Source organism: Equus caballus, chromosome 5, assembly GCF_041296265.1.
Source record: "Equus caballus isolate H_3958 breed thoroughbred chromosome 5, TB-T2T, whole genome shotgun sequence".
Taxonomy (NCBI): domain Eukaryota; kingdom Metazoa; phylum Chordata; class Mammalia; order Perissodactyla; family Equidae; genus Equus; species Equus caballus.
The window spans coordinates 43,916,564-43,937,856 of NC_091688.1; the positions used below are offsets into that span (position 1 = coordinate 43,916,564).

The following is a 21,293-nucleotide window of genomic DNA, read 5'->3' on the forward strand; positions in this document are numbered from 1 at the left end:
GGGTCCCCATTCCATTGCTGGTCTGCAAACTATTTGTTATTGATGCACAAGACAAGCACAGAAAATGAGGGTGGAGATTTAGAAAACTTTTACAACAATTTGGCATTGGTGCAATATCCAAGTGTGTGACCATTTATATTTTATTTTAAGAAAGTATAGGAAAATATGTGTATATATACAGATATATATACATATATGAGAAATATAAACCTTGATCTTTCACTACAGATACTTTGAAAAACACTATCCTATGGCTCTCACTACAAATAGCTGCTTAGATCTTACCCAGTGGATAAGCTCCTGAAGACTTATGAGCAGGGGAGTGCCTTAATCAAATGTCTACATTAAATGGTCAGGGATGGTCTAGAGAACACAAGAAGTAGAGAGGCCTGACTGTAAGAAGCCAGTGGTCCAAGGGAGAGAGAAAATGAGAATCTGAACCATGTTAGTGGCAGTGGGATATCTGAACAATGAGGTCAACAGAACTTGGTCATCGATTGAATCTGCAGGTAAAGAAGAGGAAGGAATCTGGTGTTATTTCTAGGATTCTTTTGGGCAGTTAGATGAAGGACAAGACCATTCAATCAGGTAAGGAATAAGATTAGAGAAGGAAAAATGGTAAGATTAGTCTTGAACACCGTGAACTTAAGAGTCCCAAGAAAGATTCAGGTGGAGCATTCCTATGAGCAAATGGATATAAATATCTGTATTTCAAATAAGAGATCAGAACATGAGTCATCTGTATGTAGGTAGTTTACTAAAATTTAGGTTAAAAGCACATGCTCTGGGGGCCAGCCCAGTGGTGCAGCAGTTAAGTTCACACGTTCTGCTTCAGTGGCCCGGGGTTCACCAGTTCAGATCCCCAGTGCGGACACGGCACCACTTGGCAAGCCATGCTGTGGTAGGCGTCCCACATATAAAGTAGAGGAAGATGGGCACAGACGTTAGCTCAGGAAAAAGAGGAGGATTGGCAGCAGAAGCTCAGGGCCAATCTTCCTCAAAAATAAAAAAAAGTACAGGCTCTGGAACCAGATGCTGTCCAGGCAGAGTCTCAGCTTTGTCATTAATTTGCTGTGCACCTTAGGCAACTTACTCAAGATCTCCATGCCTCAATTTCCTTATCTAAAAATTATAGATAATAATAGTACCTATCTTACCCTTGTTGAGAAATTGAGTTGATACATGGAAAGTACTTAGAATAGAGCCTAGCACCTAATAAGCATTCAATAGATGTTTGCCATTATGGATAAAGCTATAGGCATGTTTGAAATGTGAGGGTAGAGACTGAGAACAAGGGATAGAATTTTGAGAAAACCCACCATTAAAAGTTCTGCCCACAGTCACATAACAAATACGCGGTGGAAACAAGATTTGAAACCTGATTCTGTCTTCCAAGTCCATGCTCTTTTCACTAAGAAAAGGAGAGTGTTATCAAAGCTTCAATAGTTCAAAAGGCTCCTTGTAAGCCATGTTAAGGTGTTCGGTCTCTATTGTCTGGTAGAAAGAACCAACAAACGGTCTTAAACAGAGAAGTCATATGATTAGATTTGCACCTTAAAAGACCATTTTGGTGGCAAGGCAGGAAGGAGATGAAATCATTAGCAAGAAGGCGAGTTGGGAGACCATTGCAACACCCAGGCAAAATTACTTTAGAAGTCAGTAAGAGCAAAGCAGTACTGAATGTCAAAGACATGAATGAGATAAAATGGGTATGATTTGAGGACAGACTGAATGTGGGGATTGTGTAGAGTCTTAGATGATCTGCCAGATTAGATTTCTAAGTAAATGTAGCACATCTAAGGTGAAAAACAATACCGTAATAGATGAATATACTTTACTGGGAACTTTCTAACATTTTTAAAGTTGAATCACCTCACAATCAGAGGCTATAAACTAGTTACCTAAAGGCCAAAAATAGCTTATAGATGGGGTGTATTTGGTTTGCATCACGTTAGCTTGAGTATTCTGAATCTGATTTAGTTGGATGATTCCACATAAAAACCTGGAGGGCTGACTTCTCTTCAAAACTGTAGGATAAGTCACGGGTTGATCAGCATCTTCTTCTGATAACGATCAGCAATATTTAAGAAGTCAGTCTGCTGCCTATTGGCTGAACATATACCAATCTGTTCATTCAGACCCATCATGCCCAATGTCTGCCCTTCACTGAAAGCCACCTCATTTATTTAGATCATTTACCTGCCTGATTCCTTTAGGGATAAAGGTATGTGACTGCTCCTCTAATGCCTAAAGCACACTGCAGCTCCCCTCACCACTACCAACCCCCGTTTCTCTCCACAGTCACACAGGGAAACTTGAAACCAGTCAAGGGTGAACTGGTACAACAATTAAACAACAGAGCCACTGGAACAGGAGGTGGGCCTTTCAATGATGGTGTAAAGAGGCTTAAAATTCTCTTCCTCTACTCGATCTCTCAGGTGTTCCTTTGTTCTGAGATACCTGGTGGCATAAAATGCCAAGAGGGAATCAGAGTAGGATTAGGAGGAAGAAACCTAAAACAAGCTGCTAGGACTAGCCACTCTTCCAGGTCTTAAACTAAAGAGATACAAGAAATTCAGGAAGGTCTCCTTGGTCACAAATCTCATCTGGGTGAGACAGCAGTTAGAGGTTTGAGGCTGAACCCTGAGGAGTGTGCATTTCTCTTGTGTGTACCTTTGGGTATCTATCTTCCTGGAACAGTGTTCATAAGGTGCCAGCTATGTGAAGTGAATAAATATTCACATTAAATTCTTCATGAAAAATTTTCAAAAGAAAGGTAATTAGAATAAGAAAAGGACTACATCCCAGAGCAAAACTGCATGCTCCCTGTGGCAGATTTAAAATGACTACAAATTCTTTGACACTCCTCACACCAAGAGGTAGAGTCTATTTCCCCTCTCTTTGAGTCTGACTGTCCTGTGACTGCTTTGGCCAACAGAATGAAAGTGGAAGTGACCTATACCACCTCTAGGCCTAGTCTCTAAAAAGACTGGCAGTTTCTACCCTGTCCCTAAGAGACTGAATATACAAACAATGGCCAGACCCTTTGTAAAAACAGAACCCACAACCTACAGAAACCCGCCCAGGAAACCAACCCCTTATCTAAATAAACCACTCAGGAAGCCAGCCTGCTATAAGTCAGACTTGTAGGAAGTCAGACTGTTATCTCTAGTAACAATCTAGGAAGCTAAACAATAATGTTTGTAACAATCAGTCCAAATGGCCAGGACTTGATTAATAACTGACAGCTTCCCTAAGTTTTGCCCCTGCTTCCAACTTAGGACCAAACAGATAAAGCCAAATATGCAGGCCTAAGCAATCTCACAGGATGCCTGGCTTCTAGTTAGTCCCCATACAGCTTCCCCATGCCAACAGCCTCCAATCAGGGTATACCTGGAACCTTCCCTTTTTTCCACTATAAAGCTTTCCCACTTCACTAACTGCCATTGAGACTTTGCCAAACGCAACTGACAGTGGCTGACTTGCTCTCTATAGCAGGCTCTGAATACAGTCTTCGTTCTCATTTGGTTGGTCTTCATTTATTTCCAGACCCCCTTGGTATCCTGAGCCAAGGTACCTCTCTGACTACCCTGCTATGGAGACCACAGGTAGCAGCCCTGAAACTATACAAAGATGGGAAGGGGCTCAGCTGAGCCCAGCCTTCCAGCCATCACACCAGAGCTCCATGTGAGTGAAGCCATCTTGGAACCCTGGCCTAGGCCACAGCTGTTTACCACTGAGCCAGCCAACATACATGGAACAAAAGTATTGCCCAGCCGGGCTGTGCCCAAATTCCTGATCTAAAAAATCCTGAGACACAATATAATTATTGGAGTTTTAAACTACTAAACTGTGGGGGAGTTTGTTATGCAGCAATAGATAATCAGAATACTTCCCATGGAAAGAAGAGAGGAAAATCTAGGAGCGGGAAGGCTGTACATGACGCTGCTTAGTCTTCTGACCATCCTAGAGCATCATAGAATGGTCAGGAGGCTGAGAAATCCCCTTTTCTGGTGGGGAAATGGTTCCGTTTTTTTACTGAAGAAAGGAAAAAAGAAGACACTGTGCAGGTGACCTGGCTGGGAGAGTTTGAAGCAAAGAGTTAAGAGTGAGGTATATGAAGGATATTCGTCCAGGCAAAAACAGTAGAATCAAGTCACATTTAAAAATTTCTCTATCCATATTCCTAACAAAGTAGAGAAAGCATAGTACAAACCAATCAAAATCTCACCAGTGCAACCAAATCAAGAAAATGGTGCAAACCCCTATCACAAATTTCAAATACTTGCAGCTAGGGAAAATAAAACTGTAACAGGTAATTTTTTAACATAATTTATTGACTGTAATTTATTGAATGAAGAAATGAATTCCAGTGTGGCAAGAATCAGATCTGCTCCTAACCATGCCTCCACACCCTCAAGGTACTACAAAGAGAAAGGAGTAAACTGTAAGATCCTGAGAATCAACCTCATATTTGGAACAAAGTCAACTGGGAAAGAGGCAATGAAACCCTTGAGAGTAAATCCCCTAGATTTGCCTCAGGACCCCACAGAGCAGAAAGTGCTTACAGAGCTTGCCATCCCCAGGCACTGTGCTGAGTTCAGGAAGCTAGTCCACACAAAGAGAGAGAGATGCTCAGGGCTTGCACAGGACATGTAACTGGAATTCAAAAGAGAGCAGAGCCAACGTCCTCCACAAAAGCTGTACGTGGTGATATTCCCTGCTTACCATGCTCACATTTTCAAGATTCAGAAGACTGGAAAGACCAAAACGCTAGTCCTCACACTGTTGAGAATGGGACACAAACTGCCTTCAGACAAAGTAGAAAAGGGAAGGAGGGGGAGTCCAAGAAGAATCAACCAATACTATTGCAGAAGATCCAGACAGAATCTACACTAAGCATGAACAAGATGAAGTAACATTCATTCATTCCAAAATTTTGGCCCAACTCCACTCTGTGCCAAGCCTGGGACCTGGGACATAGGCACAGCAATTGCAGACATATTACAGCAAAAAAATAGAAAAAAGGTGGGGAAAAGAGCATAGCATAAAAAGACGCACACACAAAAAAAATCAGTGTGAAAAAAACAACCCAAGGACATATTCCCCTTAAGTGGCATAGAATAATTTTAATGAATATGAATTCAATAAAATAACATATTCAAGAAGAGGTGATAAAACAAAACAACAGAATGGTATTGAAAGGGAGACTGGATAGTTAAGGAAACATGTTTGCAAATCTAACATACGAATTCCAGACAGGAAGAAACAGCTGAAAATCAAGTTACTAACAGGATGAAAGGCTTAAAATAATCCTATTGAATGCACAGGAAAATGACAGACAGATTAAAGCTACTAAAGAGAAGTTGAAAGATATGAAGATAGTTGAACCTTCGTCAAGAACCAAATAAATGGACTAGAAAAGATATTAAGAGATATATAATAAAACTCTCTGAAATGAAAAAGTAGCTAGATACAAAGAAAGGACCCACCATATACCTAGAAAAAAGCCAATATAGAAGGATCAATATGGAGATACATCCCAATTAATTTACTAAACTTAAAAGATAAATGGGGCCAGCCCAATGGTGTAGTGATTAAGTTCAGGTGCTCCACTTCAGTGGCCCAGGGTTTGTGTGTTCGGATCCCAGGCACAGACCTACACACCGCTCATCGAGCCATGCTGAGGCAGCATCCCATATACAAAAAATAAAGGAAGACTGGAACATATGTTAACTCAGGGACAATCTTCCTCAAGCAAACAGGAGGATTGGCAACAGATGTTAGCTCACGGCTAATCTTCCCCACCAAAAAATAAAATAAAAATAAAGAAATTTTCAAGCCTTAAAGAAGAAAAATTATTTTCCACAAGGCATAAAGTCAGACTCAAGTTTTGCTACACAACATTCAATGCCAGCAGACAACAAAGACAACATTCTGAAGGAAAGTATGATCAAGAATATTTTAGCCCAACAGGATCCTTCAAGTGGCAATAGTCTCTAATGTCAAAGAACCCAGCGAATATGGCATCCATGAAGCTATCAGTCAAACAAAAAAAAAAGCCCTAAGGTAAGAGCCCAAAAGAACTCAGAAATGAAGATAGTTTAATAAAAGGCTAACAATTATGAGAATTTTATTTGCCAATATATATAATATATATTATATATAAAAACATAAAAATATAAATAAAGTAAACAATGAAATAATGTTGTATACAGGTTCAGATAATAACATATATAACATAACAACATATATGTATATTATTGTTGTTATCTGAATCTGTGTACAACATTATTTCATTCTTTCATTAGAAAGAATGAGAAGATAGAAAGAGGCAGGTGAGAAGTTGAAAACTGCTGATTTCCTTAACTCACAATAATCAAGTCAATTAATACAGTCAAAATCTGAAACACATAGTTTTAAAAAACATAATCTGGGCCAGTCCCACGGCCAAGAGGTTAAAGTTCCGCATGCTCTGCTTCGGCAGACCAGGGTTTGCAGGTTCGGATCCTCGGTGCAGGGCTACTCCACTCGTCAGCCATGCTGTGGAGGCATCCTACACACAAAGCAGAGAAAGACTGGCACAGACGTTAGCTCAGGGCCAATCTTCCTCAAGCAAATAATAATAATAATAATAAACTACTACATCTTAATGTTTTTCATAATTATTTTTCTTAACTGTAGAAGATTATTTTAAAAACTAATATCCCTTGTGGTAAAAAAAAGATTCATCTGAAGGCCAGAAATTATTCCATTGTCACTTCATTTTCTTTTTCTTCTTGAAATTCATGCAAAATTACATAATTTTATTTTAAATAGTGTGATTTGTAAGATCCCATTTTATCCCTATCTGCCTATATATGTCTATTTGTCTATCCAGCAATACATTTATTTGTATATAAGCAAAGAAAGATGTCGAGAATGAGTACACTAGTTATTTCTATGTAGTGGAATTTGAGGTGATGTGTTAATTTATCCTTTATAGTTTTTTTACTGCTTGAATATTTTGCAATGAAGTGTATCCTTCTTAATAAGTAAATAATCATTATTCTCATCTAAAAATAACAAAAACAGCATAATTTGTACGTTAAAAAAAAAGTACAGAAAGGTTCTAGACCAGCTGTAGGATACGGAGGAAAAACTGAAGATAGGAAAAAAGAAAATTTTCTAGACATGTGGCTAAGGGTTAAACACTGAAGTCCCCTGAATGTTCTTTGAGAGACCCAAGCAAAGATTACAGTTCCTTTTAATTAATTTTGCTATGAGTGCATGCAAAGACTGGACAAAATGGAGCAATAAAATTTTACAGTTTTATAGTGGGATACAGAAACGTAGGACCAACTTTGACAAGTCTAATGCTGGTAACAAACAGAAAGCTGTACCCCCAGCATCAAGGTCAAAGCAAAGTATTATTCATTAGTAACAAGACAAAAAGAGTAAAATTAAAGGAAAAGGAGAAACAAGAGTAGGAATCAACTCCTTCTCAGTCAGGAGAGTGCAGAAGAGGTGCATGTCTCAGGTGAACAACAGAACAGCACATTTCCACATTCAAGCAACAGAGAGCGCAGGGTCACTCAGGGGAGTACAGGAGGGTCTGGTACAAAGGGTCTAGGTCAAGCCCAGGTCACTCACAGAAAAGCGAAAGTGAGTGACACCAAGTTTCGTACAGCTTGTGGAATGTCACACCCCTGTTCCTTCAGGAGGTTTGGGAGAGAAAAGCGTGAAACCAGCTCTGTTGCTTCTGGGAGTGGAGAAGGGAAGAGCTCTGGTGATCTGTTTGGACTGGAAATCAAAGGACGTGAGTCAAACTTGACTCAGTTGGGGGATGTTGAGGACAGAGATTTGAATCTACCTCTGATCATTCAGTGGTGATTAGAACAGTTCTTCCTAATGAAAGAAATAAAGAGGTGGTGATCCAGGAGTTTATAGGGGACCGAAAAAAAAAAAAGGATAGGCAGGGAGTGCTCAGTCACCAAGCTTTGGCCAACACGAGCCTATCGGCAAATAAAATTCTCAACCGTTAGCCTCTTTTATTAAGCCATTTCCATTTTCTTATAACTATAAATAACTAGTCCAGCTCAGGTTCGCACCCTCAATAGAGATTACACATGCAGGAAGACCGTCTCAAAATCTGAGTTGAAAAGAAATGCTTCAGAGAAAAAAACAATTAGGTCTGAGGATTCTAGCAGAATGAAAAGGAGGTGAAGCTAACTACGTTTAGTTCATAAACACAGATTTTATTTATGTAAACTCCAATTATTTCCAAAGAGAATTTTAGTTAGCCTTTCTAAACTGTAACTTTATTCTTGGTATCGAGTATTTTATAAGTACGTGAGATTCTTGGGTGAAAATAGTGGAAAAAATGAGAGAAAAATTGTGGTAAAACTAATATTTACCTGCCTACCATTTGCCAAGCACTGGAAGGACTTAAGACACTCATTCCTTTTGAGATTCAGCCAAAAATTTTTTTAATCTCCAAGCTAAATTTTCTGACTTTTTCAGGTGTTGTAAGTGAATCTTATAAAAGCTGGTCACAATTCTCCAAGGAGTTAAAACCACAGGCCTAGAGATCCTAGTCTGGAGTCCAAAGCAGCTCCTGTAACACCCTGTATCCCATTCCATCACAGTGTTGTATGACACGTTGATTGCCTACAATGTGCCAAGCATTCTGCTGGGGATTATACACGGATAACTCATTTAATCCTCATAATAACCTTGAGGTAGGTACTGTTACTATCCATATTTTACAGATGAGAAAATTAAAGCAAATAAGGTAATTGACTTGCCCAAGGTCACACAGGAAGTAAGGACGGGACTAGATTTTAATCCCAAGCAGTAAAACTCCAATGCTTCTATTCCTGCCCACCATGCAATATTGCATCCCTACAGGACACAGGAATGGGGAAGCAATGCCAAGTCAGGCATATAGACTGCCATCCTTCATTGTCTGGCCTTCAGGACTCAGAAACTCTTGAATTTATGGAAATGACATATGGGACCCTGAGTTCAAATGACTGGATTGCAAGAATATTCACAATAAACAATCAATGGTTAATGCTTCTCTGCCTTAGCCTCACACTTCCCACATATTCTTTTGGAAATTTAGTAGGTCACTTGCCAATGTCCAAATGAACATTTATTGTCATGACAAAAATCCAAAATCCAATTGTGGATAACAACTCTCAGCAAACTAGGAAGAGAACAGATATGCATGTATATTTTAACCAAAAGACATGTACAAGAATGTACACAGCATCACTCTTTGTAATAGTCAAAAACTGGAAGCTATCCAGATATCCATCAACAGTATAAGAATATATAATTTGCAACCATTCATACAACGCAATAGAAGAGAACAATGAGAATGAATAACTATGTCTCATACATAAATGTGGGTGTTAAATGAAAGAAGCCAGACATAAAAGTGCTATGTGATACCTTTTATATAAAGTACAAAAACAGGTGAAATGAACCTATAGTGTCAGAAGTTAGCATAATGGTTACTTTTTTGGGGAGTCAAGAATGCCTGGAAGGGGATATAATTGGGGACTTTCTGGGGGTGCTGGCAATATTCTGTTTCTTGACCTGGGTGTCAGTTACATGGATAGTTCGGTTTGAGAAAATTCATCAATTTGTACACTTATGACTAGTATACTTTTCTGTATATATATTATACTTCAATAAAAAGGTCACAGAGGGGCCTGCCGGGTGGTGCAGAGGTTAAGTTCACACCTTCCGCTTCTCGGCAGCCCAGGGTTCACTGGTTTGGATCCCAGGTGTGGACATGGCACCATTTGGCATGCCATGCTGTGGTAGGTGTCGCACATATAAAAAGTTGAGGAAGATGGGCACAGATGTTAGCTCAGGGCCAGTCTTCCTCAGCAAAAAGAGGAGGACGGGCAGTAGTTAGCTCAGGGCTAATCTTCCTCAAAAAAAAAAAGCTCACAGAAAAAGATATGAGTGATTAGGATGCAGACAGCAGGCCAAAAAGTGGAATATCTTGTGCCTCTTACTCACTCTCCCAATCCTACCGTCTATCTCCCCACCAAGACTAACTTGTATTCTTCCCTGTGCATCCCTCTCTTAGGCATCCTCTCACCATTTGAGGGCTCCTTGATCATCACTTTCTAATTCTGCCTTCAATACCACATGTCAAAATTAGATTTCAGTGCCCTGAATGCTGAAGACCTCAAGATACCAGAATATTTGGGACACAAAATAAAGAAACTTAACCCAGCAAGATCATGAAATAATCTTAGGAGTGAAGGGGAACACTCCAGGATGGTGGGAAAGCTTACAAGACAACAAAAAGCACCTGGGAAGTGGATCTGGGAAGCCTGACAGCTGAGGTATTGATAGAGAAGGAGAGAGTAGCCAGAGACTGGAAGCAGAAAGAAAGGAAGATTAGCACTCAAAGAGCACAGCAGGCTGCAGGTCCTGGGCTAGAGCTGGGCTAGGAGAGGCCAGGGCCCAAAACACACAACCCTCTGCTAAAAAATTTCCTACAAGTAGGCCTCCAAAACCCCAGCTGAGTACCTAACTGTGCCTCCTAAAATGAAGTCACACTAAATATTTATAATGTGACACTAGATAACAGATCACCTTTCATTTGAGGGAGAGAGAGCACATAACACAGCACACCTGAAGTCAGTCAGGGACAAAAAGAGAAAGGAATAAATACAATTTTTTTGGTTTTTAATCATTTTGTAGCATAGTCATCCCCCAACCCCATCTCATTCCTCTACTGCTGTTTTTTTCTTATTGGGTCCCTGGCTCTTTTGCTATGTTTTTTCCCAGTAAGGTCTTCATTCATAGAGTCTGAAAACACAGAGGAAATAAAAAAGCAAAAAACAGTATTGGAGGAATGCAACTCACAAATCACAATTTCCCTGAAGTTGTGCTCCAAGAAACATGAAAACCTACCATGATCTTCCGAAGTTTAGAAAGAGGACTAGGCAGTGCCCAGATCACAGTGCACCCACTGCATCATTCTCCATGAGGTGTCCAGGGAAATAGCCCCCAAAAGGAAAGTCCTTCAAAAAGACATTTACATTCTCAGTCCTCTCTTACTGGAAACACATACAAGCACATAAGTTCACCCAATTAGGACAGCCAACATAAGGTTAACAACTAAATTCTGATAATTATATAATAATATAGCTATGAGCTTTAATGTAACTAAAATGTCAGGCAATGTGCCAGATAATTGACATAATTAGCTTATTCAATACTCTTAATAGCCCTTTAAAACAGCATTTTATCCTCACTTTAAGGATGAGGAAACAGACCCCAGAGGCTAAGTAACTTGCCTGAGGTCCCATCACAGTAAAAGAAGAGCCAGGAGGCAGACTCAGGTGGGCCAGACTCCAAAGCCTTTGCAGCTGACATTGTTCCAGGCTGGCTGTGGCCTGGTCCTCTCAAGTAGGGCACCAATATAGTTACGTGCATGTTGAGTCAACCCCATCATATAAACTTTCCTCGAAAGGTTTTTTTTAAAAAAAAAATAGGAATTGCATAAGGATAGTAAAAATATTAACTGAAACATAGCCACACTACATATGAATTACATATAATTCAGTGATTATTATTTTGAGTGATAGGAGCACATACACTGTGCATGAGCACGAACAGGTCCCAAGAGAGAAAAGGTAAAAAGTGGGAGAAGAGTTGGATCCCAGGGTTCGTGGACTAAAAGTTCAGAACAAAGAGAGAGAGCAAAGAGCATCTCATACCCCTTAAGGAGTACTCCAGGAGGAAAGGGAATTGACCCCAAAGTAGTCAAGAGTCGAAGGGCCTAGGTTCCACATCACTTCCCTGGTGTGCTTACCACCACTGGGGGTGCCCCAAGTTGTTTGAGAAATCCTAAAGTGGAAATGAATCCCTGGGAAACTAGAGAAAACTGTGAAAGCAATTCACTACTTAGAGATGCTGATAAAAGAATTAAAACTTGGATGGAGAGACTGAGCCTGCCTTCACCACCACAAGATCAGCATTGCTTGAGGAATCTACAGCTCCAACATAAAAGTACACCATTGGTGACATAAGGCCACGCTTGGAGGACTTCCAGAACTGTACCTCAGTGATTATTCTGTTAGATAAAGAGTCACAGCTCAGGATACTTTTGTATGCTATTGTTAATATCTCCCACCTCTTGACTATCCTCCCCCAAGCTATATTTGGGCAAGAAATTACAAGTAAAATGCTGGTGATTCTGTGTAACTGCCACAAACTCTGTAATCCTCTTCTCTCCATAAAAAAGCCCCTGGCCACTCAACCTACTTCAGGCCTATATAAGCCTATCAAACCCGGCCGAGAGCAGTGTGGCATAGAGAGGTCTTGTGCAAAGCTAGATCAATATTCTTAAGATTAGAGATGAAACATCTGGCACAATCCAGACGATGGGCCGGTGAAAGATAGTAAATGATGGATGAAAAAATGATAAGCTAGCAAGGCGCAAGTAAGAAGGGACAAAAAAACAAAATCCAAAGTAAGAATATTCCTGTGAGGCCCCTGCCTTTTAAATTTTGAATCATGGGAATATATTATCTATTCAAAAAAATTTAGTTTTTAATTCAAATTTTAAAACATTTCAAGTCTTCTGTTCCACTTCACGAAAGGCCAGATAATCTCCAAATCCCTTTAGCATAGCATTTGAGGCCTTTCTCATATGGCCTTACCTGCACGTCTCCCACATTCTTTCCCTCACCCTAGGCATTCTAGCTTCACTGGACTACCAATAGTTACCAACACCCTCTGTCAGAATTCTTGCCTTTCTCAGAATGTTCCCTCTGTCTAGAATGCATGACCAACAAATATTTATTGAGTACCTACTATATGACCAGTATTGTACAAGGTACTGAGAACACAGTAGGCAAGGAAAGAATTCAGCAATGCAGGGCCCTGGTCATGCATCACCCTCTTGGGAGACATTCCTTGATCTTTCTGAGGAAGAATGAGTTAGTCCCTCACCTGTCATTCCACAGCAATTTGTGAATACCTTGATTATAATCACCATATCCTATTCTAGGCAGTTGTTTCACATCTACATCCTCTAGACTATGAACTCCTCAAGGGCAGGGACCATATCGTCTTCATACGTAGAACCCAGTGACTAGCTTGGTATCTGGCATGTGGTAGGCCCTCACGAATCCCTGATGAATGAATTGATGGCCTCTGAATACTGAGATTCTTCTCCTGGACTGAACTTCTCTCAGTTACATGGAGCTAAATTTATCCCTCCAGAACATGGCCCCACCTGGGATTTGGGGGGAGGCAAGGGAGTGCTTAACAAGTTCCAGCTCTTCTTTGTAACTCCTTCTACCTACCAGCAGCAAGAAGGAGCTGTCTGATACTTAGCCGCAGAGAATTCCTCCCAAAGCACTTGCCTTCTATCCTTCCCAACCATTTCTAGTAACAGTATCTTCCTCCATGCCTCAGCTGATGCAGCAGTAAGGAAAAAGATTGAATGTGTTGAGCATTTTGCCAACTTATAAACTCTTCTGGCCCTAACTGGCTCACTTTTGTCTCTGGAGAGCAGAGTACCACTTAGCAAATAAATGCTAGAGTAAGCAGAGGGCAAGGGTACCACAACTTCAAAATTTGTGTGGGGTCAGCCTAACTGTCATCCTGCCCAGACAGACACACTCTGACCTGGATATATTTTGACAGACACCCCATGGATATACGGATGAGCAGGATTGTTGGCCTCAGCATTGAAATACAGGAATATATTCCACCTGGAATAATACCAGCTTCAAAATGGCCCCTCTTTAAATGGTAACAAATAGCTCCTTCAGGAAACCACTCAACAAAAATTTCAACTCCCTTTCACTCCTACAATTATAGTCGCACATCTCAAAGGGCATTGCCCTGATGAACTGTGACTGGCCCGTGTCAGCTTTGTGGAGCCCTTATAGGAACACAGTGGATATTGCTTCTCTAGCCCATTGAGCAGGAAGAGGGAAGGAGAACTAATGGGACAACTGTTTGAAATTATACAAATTATTATTTGTCAATGATATCTGCCTTTGGGGAGTTTGCTTCCCTTTACCCCTTGCTAAATCTTGGCCTCAGTGTGCAAGTCAACATGACTAAAACACACCTGTGCCACTGTCTGGTCACAGAAATAGGCTCTCAGTGAGGGTACAATTTACTACTCCAGGGTTCAGTTATTTAAACATCTAAGCAAAATGAGATCCTTAGAAATTCTGAGGGTAAAAGGCCAGGATAGCTGTGGGATCAGCTGTGTTGAAGGAACTGAGGCATGGAGAACTAAGTGCTACCCTCCAGTTCATAAGATGAAATAGGAAAATTAATTAACATATGAATTTCTGGTCCTGTTACCACTTTATTTCTTGAATAGAATTGATCAAAATACTATCTAAGCTAAACTGAGTGGAGGCAGGCAAAAAGATTTACTTGATTCATGGAATTATAGCTTTCACACTGAAAGAGCCATTCATCAGACATCCACTCCAGTGTTCCTCTGATGCTTGGATCCACCCAAGAAAAATCTGGGCCCAGTATAACAGGAAGACAGGCATCTTGTTATAGACAACCATGAGACAGCTCTAGATACTCCATGTCTGCTTACAGACAATCTGCATATGCAAGGTCTGGATCAAGTATAAACAGACATTGAGGATCTAGTTATAGTGTAATGATAACACTCAGGAAACTCATATAGAAAGTCAACATCAGTCCATGGATGGTCTGAGTATGACTATGGACAGCTGAGACACAGGGAGTCAGAATACAGGTATAGATACTCAGAGTCTCACCAAGGACAGACACACACTGAAAGGCAGTCTGGGACCTACAGAAGAACAACCAAGATCCAGCACCAAAGGCATACAATTTAGCCATGGACAAACAAGAGACAGCTGTGGACACGCAGGATCTACTCACACACAATCATCATTTACTCAGTCTGAGTCCAGTATCAAGAGACAAGGAGGATCCAATTATAGCCAGTCCAGTGATACTGAAGGACAATCAGAAGACAGGGAAAGATGATCTTCCCCTTCTCATGATCAGTCTGAGTATGGCCATTGAGAGTCTGGATCTAGCACAAGAGGAAGAGACCACTCTAGCCATGGGGAACCTGGAGATAGGCCAGAGTCCTATCAAGGGTGGCCATTTATTCATAGGTAAGCTAGGTCTACCCATGGAGAACTAGGGTCCAACACAAGAGAAAGACATGGGTCTATTTATGGACAATCTGGGTCATCTCACAGGCAATCATCACCTTTATGGACTGGATCCAGAACAAGCAAACCTCAGGGATCCAGTACTGATCAGGCCAGTGATAGTGAAGGACAATCAGAAGACTCAGAGATACAGTCAGAATAAACCCATGGATGGTCTAAGTCCAGTTTCAGAAACCAGTATGAATCCACTCACAGCCAGTCACTAGGCAAGTCTAGACATTCAGGGTCTCTGCACAGCCAGAGAGCTCAGTGGAAGGACAGGAATTTCGCCAGAGTCAGCTGAGGGACAGTGGAAGGTACAGACAAGATGAGGATGTTTACCAAAATGGCAGCTCTGAGACAACAAGTGGCAGTGAAAGCAAGCAAAAACATTTTTTTATACCAACACTCCACTCTATAAAGATAGCCACAAGCAAAGGAACCATAATCAAAGTGAGAACAACAGGAGAGAAACTAACTCAAAACTTAAGTGAAGACGTGAGAAGAAAAACATAAAGCACAGGAACTTACTGTGAAAACTTCTTTTTGAGGACAGTTATCTGTCTCTATCCTTTTCTCTAATAATGTAATTCTACCCCAATCTTTCCACGTACTGTGGAAATTTTCTTTTAAAAGATAAAATTTTAAAATTTTCTTTTAAAAGATAGTGTATACTTGCCCTCCTCAGCAGATGTCAGTGATATAAGTTTAAATTTTAATAGTATTATAGAAAAATTTTTGTGTGTGGGGTTCAGTTAAAGTTAAATATGAGCGCTCAAGTTTTGAAGTTTCTACCAAATTTGACGTTACACGCAACTCTTAGAGGAGATGTATTAGGTCTTACAGCATCATCAGATCACTGAGACTACAATACCCTTAAATTTATAGACAGAGCTTCCAAGTCTCTGGTTTCAGACTATCTAATTGTATAAAAATGTCAATAAAAATTTATGAACAATATGTCTTCCCTCTTTCCTGCTCCATTATCCTACTTTATAAATGGTAAGACTGGAAACCAATCCAAACAGGCAAAGAACTAAGGATGGAGCTTTGAAGAACAAAAACATTTAAGCATATCATGGAAGAGGAGCCCTCAAAAAAAGCCTGAAAGAGGATGTGAAAATCAGATTGTAAAGGGTTGAAGAGTAAATGGAAGATGAGGAAGTCAGAGACAGAGAATGCTCACTGCCCTTTCACGGAGTTAAGTCAGGAAGGGGTAGAAAGAGTTAGATGACAGGGATAAATTAGACCACACTAATTCACCATCACTCCCTCATCTCAAACCTTTTCTTTCTCTTTTATTGCTTTTCTTAGTGAGTATACCACCATACACACAGTCATCCAAGCCAGAAGCCTTGACTATGTCCATTCTTTCATCTCTCGCCTGACTGATTTCCTTATTCTACCTCATTTCCCTATAGTCTATTATCAACATAGCAGTGAGTCAGATCCTGTCTCTCCTCTGCTCAAAACTCTACATAATAAAAAAGCCAACTATACGGGGCTGGCCCAGCGGCGTACTGGTTAAGTTCTCGCACTCCACTTTGGCGGCCCGGGGTTCACGGGTTCGGATCACAGGCACGGACCTACACACTGCTCATCATGCCATGCTGTGATGGCATCCTACATCCAAAATAGAGGAAGACTGACACAGATGTTAGCTCAGAAACAATCTTCCTCAAGCAAAAAGAGGAAGATTGGCAACAGATGTTAGCTCAGGGCCAATCTATCTCATCAAAACAATAAATAAATAAGCCAACTATACAGTATGTTAAAAGTATGTAACAAATAGAGTGGTCAGGGTGGGCCTTATTGAGAAGGTGATATTTGAGCAAAGACTTGAAGGAGATAAAAGATAAAGCCAAATGGCTATCTGAGGAAAGAGCATGCCTGAAAAAAATTCCTAAGGAAGGAGCGTGCCTGGTTGTTCTGGAGAACAACAAGGAAGCAGCATGGCTGCAGCAGAGTCTAAGAGAAAAGGGAAAGTAGGAGGAGAGAAAGTCAGAGAGGAAACTGAGGCCCAATCGGTTGACACTCATCACAGTCACACTAAAGTCTCTCTCTCTCTCTTTCACACACACACACTCACACACACACACACTCTAAAAGACAAGGGTTCTGGATCTGACTGCCAATAACCAAAGTCTCCATGTCTCGGCTTTTCCCCTCCCATACCGAAACTCCGATGTCCCCTCTGATATCTGCCAAGCTGGCGGATCTTCTGTACCGCTTACTCCTACAACCCTTAGAGGGCGCCTGAGCAGCCAATCACTCCAATAACTCTTCCACATCTAGCCACTTTGATGGACCAGGCCTGCATGCCGAAAACCTCAGGTAGGCAGGAACTAAGGGATACAGGCTACGAATGGCCATGCCAAAAAGAGCATCAAACAGCAAGTTAAGGAGACGGAAACACATTAGAGAAAGATAATGACAGAATAAATAAGAGCACACGAGTAAGAAGGAGCTCTGAATTCCTAGCGTCTATGGCATTTTTGAGGTCTTGGAGGAGAAAAGGGAGAAGATTAAGAGGAGACAGAAAAAACTGAATAGGAAGACAAATACCAGAGCAGAGTATATTCCAGGGCCTGGGTCTGGAGCTGAAAGCTATACCACCTGCCTCCACACCCCGCAGAGAATGCATGCTAAGCTGTAAAGCATATGAGTCCATTTTTTATTTTTTAAGATAAGAGAAAAAATCACCCTTGAACCTGGGGAGAAGGATATGGAGGGAAATGCTTTTTGACCAGTTTTATATTGTAGCTAACTTCTTTTGACTCCACTTACCCCAAAATCACGACCATCAACATTCTGTGCTTGTTTTGTCCCTGTTTTTTTTACAAAGTCTCCAACTCATAGAGACTACAAAGAACAATCAGAAACTGCATGGAAGAGGGGAGAGAAAAGGAGAGAAAAGATGAGGAGAAAGACTGTGTAGAATTTCCCTAAGGCCCAGCAGACGGCGCTATAGGAACATTACTCCGCCTTCAGACATGGGCACAAGAGTGAGCACGCAGGAGTGGGAAGAAAATTCCACTGTTGATCCTCACCAGTTTTGTTTGTTGGTTGGTTGGGTTTCTTTTTTTAGGTCAAACACTCCATTCCTCAAGAACTGTTCCCCAACCCCTGCCTTTTCCAAGACATGAATAATCCTCCACTGCCTGGCTATTCCTAGGAAGAAGCAGATTTGAGTTTGAATCTTGTCTTCCCCACTTACCAGCTAAGTGACTCGAAACAAGCTACATGTTTTCTCTGAGCCTCAGTTCTCTCATCTGAAAAATGGAGGTAATAATACCTACATCATACCTGTCTTGTGAGGATTAATATAATGATGTACATAAGTGCACAGAGCACTGTGCTTGGCATAAACGGGAACATAATTTCCTTTCTTCTGCCAACACACGAAGGCACTGAAAACCTAGAACACGACACACTCCATGAGAAATCTCTTCTTCTGGACCTTGTCATCTCCAAGGGGAAAACCACTAACCAAACTGATGAGGGGGATCTTCGTGCCCACCCGAATGCTGTGGAGCACACACTCTACTAAAATCATGAATCTCAGTCTTGGAAAGGACTTTGTGATGATCTAGTCCAACTCTTACATTAGTAATTCTCAAAAGAAAGACAAGAGGACAAAATGCACATTCAATATGCCTCGTTTTCATGACACAAACCAAGAAATAAAGCTCAACAAAACTCTGGCTGGTGATATTGGAGGACACCCAGAAAATAAAGCACTGAAAGCATTAAAACTGCTTATGTGACACATGAAGTTCCTATAATACCCCTGGCAATAAGTTCAATTACTCTGCAAAGAGCTCACTGCATTTTCAGCCAATGCAGATATTAACTTCTTCCTTACATCAAGTCAAAATTTACCTCGCTTTTTTGAGCATCCAAAGGTCATGTGTTCTGTTCCTTTCCCAAATACCTCACACATGCCAACATTCACAAAAAGACACACACACTTTTCTCTCTCACAAGAATTAATGGTTCTGGGCCAACCCTGAACCAGCCAGCCCCAGTTAAGTTTGGCGCACTCTGCTTTGGCAGCCTGGTTTCAGTTCCCAGGCACAGACCTATACCACTTGTCTATCAGTGGCCATGCTTTGATGGGGGCTCACATACAAAATAGAGGAAGATGTGCAACAGATGTTAGCTCAGGGCGAATCTTCCTTAGCAAAATAGAAAAAAAAGAATTAGTGGTTCTGATGTCCCCCACTTTCCAGCACTTCTCTCCCCTCTGAGATTCTCCTCTCTGGCAAATCTTCCTGAGAAGCAAATACAGAAAAGGGGGAGGAAGTGGCAAACTACAGCTCACAGGCCATATCTACCTTGTCGCCAATTTTTGAATGGCCCACAAGATAAGACTGTTTTCTAGATATTTAAGTGGCTGAAAAAAAATTATTACATGTGAAATTATATGAAATTTAAAGGTCAGCGTCAATAAATTAGTTTTACTGAAACATAGCCATGCTCATTTGTTTACATATCATCTATGGCTGTTTTCATGTTACAAGAGCACAGCCGAGTAGTTGCAATAAAGACCATCTGGCCCACAAAGCCTATAATATTTACTATGTGGCCCTTTCCAGACAAAGGGCTGACCCCTAGTTTAGGAGAACACTGGCCCCAAGAGCATGTTTCACCTGAAATAGCTTCACCCACAACCCTCTCTTTTCTCTGTGGCAACAGCAGCTCCTGCAGGAAATTAGTCTTCACCCAACCAAGTCCACCTCCTCTGCATTCCCACAGGCTCAGCCACACCTTAAAAAGCTCATTCCTCTGACGAAGCATGATAACCTGGCCCAAATCAGGCATCCAGAGGAAACACAGCCACAGTATGGATACTGCCACTACAGCCCTCTGGGTAGCTCTCAGAAGAAAACACACAGCCTAATAATGGTTGAATTTGGAATTATGTGATTTATCATTTGCCAATAGTTGCTACCATTCCTCCCAAATCCTGATGATCATATTGCACAAGTTTGAAGTCTGTGTAACTTCACCCAGCTTCAGTGATACTGGTGTTAGACATTCAAAATGCACGGCGTGTAGAGCAAGGTCCTTAGGGATAAGCAGAAAGTCACTTGTTGATTCTCAGTGCTAAGACTCAGTTTATATTCAAGTGAAATCATGTCCTCTGAGGTGAGGATGGCAAGAGAGAGGGCAGACCCTAGTCTTACCGTGAAAAAGCAGAACTTGGTCAGTGAAGAGCGCTGAGGTTATGACCTCTGCTCCTCTTTCAGTTCAATTTGACAAACATTTATCGGGGACCTTTATGTGCCAAGCAATGTGCTGAGTGTCTAGATGACACAGGGATTAATAATGCCCATTCCTTATTCTCAAGGAGCTCAGACTCTAGAAGTGATATAGGCACACAGGCAAATATATATCTGTATGTGTATGTGTATGAAAGAATATACACAAAATAATTAACAGGAGCTATTTCTGGGTAGTAGCATTACAGGTATTTTCATTTTCTTTGCTTATCTATATTTTCTAATTTTTTATATTAAACATTATATAGTAAGGCAATTTTCAAAAATTATAATATAGTATGATTGATATTACAATAAAATTATGAATAAGGTACATAATTATAACTCTGTCTAGAGTAATTCAAGAAAGATTTCCTAGTGGATGTCTAAGGTGGATTTTGAAGAATGAATAGGAGTTAACTAGGCAGATAATGAGGAAAGATATTCCAAGAAAAAATACGAAGTAGTATGGTATATTCAGAAAGGTTTAAGTCGTTAATTACAGGTGGAGCTTAAAGACGAATAGAGAGAGAGGAGATGGGGCTGGAGGGAAGCCACTGGATACCATGGTAAAGAGCATGGATTTCTTCCCAAGGTTGTATAGTGGTTGAAGTGAAAGCTACATTGATGAATGGCCGCTAAGGTCTGGTAAATAGAGTTAGGTAAAGAGACAACAGGGCCTCTGCAGCCATGATCCATTCCAAGAGGTAGTAATAATCATGGGTGACACTTTGGCTGGATAAGGAAAATTGGCTAACAAGGAAGAGTTTGACTAGGTCATCTTTAAGGTTCCTTTTAAAAATCACATTCCATAATTCTTTGACATTTGGTCCCTAATGTC

At 40.8% G+C, this 21,293-nt stretch overlaps 1 long non-coding RNA gene across 2 annotated transcripts in view; it reads right to left on the minus strand.

Moving 5' to 3' along the window:
* Window positions 1–21,293, minus strand: part of LOC111773522 (uncharacterized) — a 181,930-nt gene that overhangs the window by 134,848 nt on the left and 25,789 nt on the right. The gene's annotated exons all lie outside the window — the stretch shown is intronic.